We start from the raw sequence: 6,100 nt of genomic DNA, 5'->3' as shown, positions 1-6,100 counted from the left end.
TAAAGAAATTGGATGAATATGAGGCTAATTGACGAAAGCCCAGGAATCTATTGATCCTAATGCCTCGGGGATATATTGGAAAACCATGAAAGCCAAGGTAAATCGATTGGAAATCAAGAAATCAAAACAACAAGATGAAATCTTTTTCTCTCCGATTCATAATACAGAAGATGCAGGCTCGGATTGCTGGCACGAAAATTAGGTAACTATCCTACCTTCAGGAAGACAACATCTATTCGCCCGGTAGCAGTGAAAGGAAAGGAGGATATTGTGGGTAACCATATGAGTATGATTAAATTGGCATCTTAAAAAGGTAGATTTGCATGTTTGTGAGAATCGGGATGGCCTCGGTGTGGAAATGGAAGAGAATTTAGAAAGAGTCATATAGAACTTAATCAACTGTTAGCTAAGGACAATGTTGATGGGGTTGTTTAAGAGAAACATATACCAAGGTTTGCGAGATGCAGGGAATAATGATATTAAAGAACAAGAGGAAGTTTAATGAGTTTCGGTCTGTTGGATTTTTGTGACCCCAGAATGTTGGACCCAGGAAGACACATTTAATCCAGGTCAGAACCCGTGATGTAGAGCCGCCATAAATTCTTACCTTGGTTGATGCTATTGCTAGTCTTATGAATTCAAGAGCTAAGCAGGCTAGACTGCTGAGCAGGGACATCCAAAGTACAGGGAATTAACGTGGTTGTTGGGAATTGAAGCAGTATCAAAACCACCAATTTTTGGAGACACTATTCTTAACCTTTCACACAACAACTGGATAGGTACTATCCCAGCTGCTCTATGTGATCTACAAGTTCTCAGTCCGCTAAATTCGTCTCGCAATCATCTCATGGGAACAGTGCCGAGTGTTTCAAAAAGGTTACAGCTGTTACACTCAATGGCAATCAAAGTCTTTGCGACGGAGTATGAGAGCTGCATATACCCGCATACGCTGTTGTTTCTTTGTATACAGCAAGATTAAAAAAAATTTGGGTTAAAATATGTATCCCCATTGTTGGTTTTATGGCGCTATTCATATTATAGTGATGCCTTATACTTCAATAGAGAAAGTCCTTCATAATGCAATCACCGTTGGTTTCTTCTAGTAAGAACTTCTGTAAAGTTTTCTACAAGGATTGAATTCAGGTCACTGAGAATTTCACGGAGTCTTTGATTAGGAAAGGAAGCTATAGTTCAGTTTACGGAGAAAAGCTAATCCAGGTAAATCGGGTTACTGGCTGTGGAGGTTTTTGACATGAACATATAAGGCACCGATGGGAGTTTTATGTCAGAATGTAAAGCTCTGAGGAGATGTGTACAGTTTTGGAGTATTGCTGGCAGAGACACTAACAGGGAAAAAGCTAGTAAATCCTATGTTCTGCAATGGAGTAAGCATTATTAACCATTATCGAGAAGAATCTTCCAGACCAGATACTTCATATCCTTGATGTTCAACTCTAAAAAGAATACCAGGAGTTTTCTGGAGCAGATTTGGAAGAAGATAACACAATCTATTCGTACTTGTTAAAGCTGCTAAGAGTGGCATTTTCCTGCACATGTCAGCCCCTAATCACTGTATAAACATGAGACAAATTGTTGCAGAATTACATGTAAATCCAAACATTATATATGTTATGAACACATGTGTGATTCTTCGATGTACGAAAACTCAAAAGAGTGAGTTTGCAGGACATTAACTCCAAGGTCCCGCATGCACATGATGGACCAGCTATCTGGCTAGGCGATCCGTCAGAAAGAAGATAGCTTGGGGAGATTTCAAGACAATTATTTGTACCCAGTTTCTGTTAAAAAGGATTATAAGAGTGCAGCTGGAACAACTTCTAAAAGTTTAGCAGAGACACAAGAGTGTTCGGGAGTATCTAAGCGCATTCGACCATCTGGCACAATGTGCTCCCGAATATATGAACAATGAGTCTGAGAAAAAGGAATTGCTCCCAAGTAATTTTACAGATTATAGTTCTGCCATAAACATAGTAATCCTCAGAGAAGATGAACGCTATGGACAAGACCCTTGGAAGGGAGGAGTCCTTGGAATGGGAGGACATTTCTTTCGAGGCGTCGGAAAGTATTCCTCAGGAATTGAAAGATTGTCTGCCGAGAACCTGCTAGATCTACTTATAGGCCCCAACCACAATTGTCATATCAGTCATGGGTTATCCAGAACCCAGATAATACTCCCTGTTCGACGAACCCATGAGACCCTGAACTGGTTTCGCCAGAGATCTCCATTTTCAAAGGAAAGGGGAAAATATGAATGAGAAAGCTCAGATTGCGCGCCAAGGATCGGGTCAAAAAGTCTATCCGAAAGAAGTTCCTTAACTAGAAGGAAGGGACATGAGCATTATATGGATATTAACGAGTTTCTAAAAAGTTGAATTTGCATGCATTCCTGAGAATAGTAAGATGTGTCAAGCTTTGAAGCAAGGGTTTTTGACGAACAAGAATAAAGAAGAATATGCGGAGCATTTGCGCATTATTTTGGGTAGATTCCGGAGCATCGACTATATGCCAAGTTTTAGTGAGTGTGAATTTTGGCTAAAGAAGATTCCGTTCATTAGGCATGTTTTGTCCGAATAAGGAATTGAAGTGGATCCTGGAAAGGTCAAGGACATAAGCCGCCAATAACTTTTCAGGAAAAGAAGTTTTCTTAAAATGGCCAGACACTATCGAAGTCAGATCTGAATGTGAGGCATGATATGGTTGAAACTGATCAAAGAATATAAATTAGAGATTTTATCATCCGAACAAAACTAATGTACCCTGCATAACCTTATCTTGCACGATATCTTAAAGAAAGAGATAGAACAAGCTCAGAAGAAGGACAAAGGAATATGAATACTTCGGAAATAAGTAAGCCAAGGTGATATTACTTATTTTACCAGGATGAAAAGAGGATGTTCTATTTCAAAAACTGGATAATAGTACTCAAGAAGATGGGCTTGAGAAAGAAGATCTTAGATGAAGCTTGATGTTAAGATTCTCTATGCACCCGGGGAGTATTAAGATGTATTAATACATAAAGCAATGATTTTGATGGACAAGAATGAAAAGGGAAATAGCCAAGTATGTATCTGAATGTGATACGTGTCAAAAGGTGAAAGTTATATATCAGAAATCGGTCGACGTATTGCAACCCTTAACCATTCCTAAATGGGAATAGGAAGACTTTTCCATGGATTTTTCAGTACGATTTTCTACTACCTTAAAGGGGTATGATTTCATACGAGTTATCATAACTCGACTCACTAAGTCGGCTCATTTCATTCCTGTCAAGACCGTTTACCGTATGCCAGCTCATGTAGAACTTTATATGTATCGGGTAGTATCATTACCTGAAGTACCCAAGACAAGTGCCTTTAATTGAGGTTCTCAATTTGTCTCTGGATTCTGGGAACAAATGCATGAGACAATGGGAACTACCCTTATTAAGAGCAAAGGATGCTTGATTAGACAGAAAAAGTAAATCAAACCTTGGAAGATACATTTCGAGCCTGTATTCTTACCTTCTTGAAGAAATGGGAATGAATGTTTGCCTCTAGCAAAAATGGAAAGAATGTTTGCTTTTAATGTGGTCAAAATCAAGAGAAAGAGCACATTGGAATCAGATCTAGTCATTTAAAGTTGAGGAAAAAGTTCAGAAAAATTATAAGAACCTTGAAATAGCTTAGTCCTGACAGAAAAGTTATTCGGATAAAAGAAAAGGATCCTTGGAATTTTATTTTGAGACTTTGTACATTTTGGAGTATCCCGATGAAAGGAGTACACCGATTTGGAGTCAAAGAATGTTGCTCCGAAATATATGGGTCCGTATAAAAATTCTGAATCAGAAGACCATCAATACTCAAACTAAGAGTATCAGATTGTACAAGGTGCAAATGAAAGAATCATGCTCCAGATGAAGCTACTTGGGAACAGACTGAAGACCTAGAGTCTAAATATTCTGAGTTATTTGAAACTGTCATTGTCAGATGAACAAAAGCCCCCACCTCACTTTCCTTATACAGACAAGAGAAAGATATTATGTCTGAGGCAGTTTCCTTTCCATTCTCAAAAACCGAGGATTTAACCCCAGGAATCTCGGGACGAGATTCTGTTAAGGGGGAGAGGCTGTAACAGCTGCCATTTTAGTCATTTAAGTGACTTGGATGAATTGGAAGTAATTCAAGAAGAAAGGAAAAAGAGATTGACCGAAAATCAAATTCGGGTCAAATTTGGCCGAAATTTGAATTTTGAATTTGAAATTCAAAAAAATTCGACAAAAATATAGAATAGAAGTGTAAAGATGATTAGAACTTAAGGGTCAAAAATTTGGGATAATATTTGATCCTAAACACTCAAAAGAAATCAGAGAAGGAGAGGAAAAACTACGTTTACTATTCACCGTCCGAAAACAAGAAATCAGAAAAACAGCCTCAGAGTCCATTTTAGAAAGTGAATTCTGATAAATTTCTCAAATAAGTAAATCAGGACAACTATACCATGTTGAAGTATGAACTTTGGACTCCTAAATATGGGTGTTTTTGATCAGGAATAGCAGAGGGAACTATTTCAAATGGAGGCCTAAAGTTGGCACTTTGTCACAATAGGCAGCTTTGCTGGAATTTGGTCAAGTCTGAAAATGGTAGTGAGTACATGACTTTAGAACCAATTTCTGGAGAAATTTCCTTAAAAGTGAGCAAAGGCAACTAGACAGCGGTGAAGTATGATCCTTGGACATGTTTAATAAGGTGTTGTTGCTCAGAGATAGCGAAAGAATCAAATTTAAATCAAAGCTCAAAGTCAGCACTCTAACTATTTCGGCCAACTCTTGAGCTGCATAAATTCTAAGTCTGAAAACAGTGTTAACTAGCAATGTTTGGAGCAAATTTCAGGAAAATCCAGTGCAAAGGTTATATGGTTTCTTGTGCAAAATGGAATCCTTATTAGTTGTAGAACACAAATAGTGAGTGGTTGGCCCATATGGAATACATTTGGACTACTGAAATTGGTGCCAAAGTAGGGTAAATAACCATGCTTAGGACTGTCGAACTGAATCGCTGAAGTTGAGTACAAGCTGACAGAAACTTGGAGCTCCAAAAATCTCGACCTTAGGATGCTTAATTCGGTTGGAGGCCAATCTATCAAATGGAGTATTCGATCTACTCTACAAGTTTGCTTAAAGGAGTTCTACGAGTTGAGATGGAATATCTTGAGCAATGGAGGGATGAACAGATCGTTTTGAAAGGAAGAAATAAAAACAATAAGAACAGAGGCGACAGGCAGAGCCGTGCCGCCGCTGGCTCTCGCGCATGCTGGCCAGCGCGATGGCCACGTTTGCACCGTGCCGCCTACCACGAGCCGAGTTGGATGTCGCACGGTGAAAGTTTGTATTGCTACCGCCTCGCCCTCATCCAGTTAATCTTCTGCCATTTTGTTCTTCTGCCATGCGAACCGAGTTGAGCAATCAGTGCCGCCGCCGGCCAATTCGCGCCACGCCGCCGCCCCTCTTTGCGATTCCACCGCCCAAAGCTCCGTCAACTCCTCCTCGACGCCCCATGCCCCTCCGTTTCCCAGCTCCCCGCCGTCAAGCTCCGGTGTGCCGCTGTTTTCATCCGCCGGCCGCCGTCACCTAATCCACAAGGTGAGCCTCTGAACCGGTTTTTCTTCTCAATTGACGGGTCTAGGGGCATCCTGTGAGAGTGTGGGAGCTGGAGGGGGAGTCGTGGAAGCCGATTGCGCCGCCAACGTGCGCCGCCATGGCCAACAGTTGGCCGAGCTACAGCCGCCCGTGGAGGGGCCATCACGGACCGCCTCCCGGCGAGCTGCGGCTGGGCGCGGGTGCGCCTGGCCTGGGGCGCCGCCATCCCGTCCCACTCGGCCGCCAGAGAGCCGTCGTCGGCCGGGCTGCCCCGTTTTCCTCCCGCCGGCATGCGCCCAACCTTGGCCAGGGGAAGAAGAAACCCCTGACCGAGGGGGCCCGCTCGTCAGCCGCACGGAGAGGAGGAAAAGGAAAAGATTATAAGCCAGCCATCCGTCGTGGGCCGGGGGGAGGGGGGAAGCGCCGGCCCAGCTGGCCGCACGGTATAAAAGAAAAAGGAGGAGC

The sequence above is a fragment of the Setaria viridis genome, chromosome 2 (genome assembly GCF_005286985.2).
Source record: "Setaria viridis chromosome 2, Setaria_viridis_v4.0, whole genome shotgun sequence".
NCBI classification, from domain to species: Eukaryota; Viridiplantae; Streptophyta; class Magnoliopsida; order Poales; family Poaceae; genus Setaria; species Setaria viridis.
Note: the sequence above shows the minus strand (reverse complement) of the source record.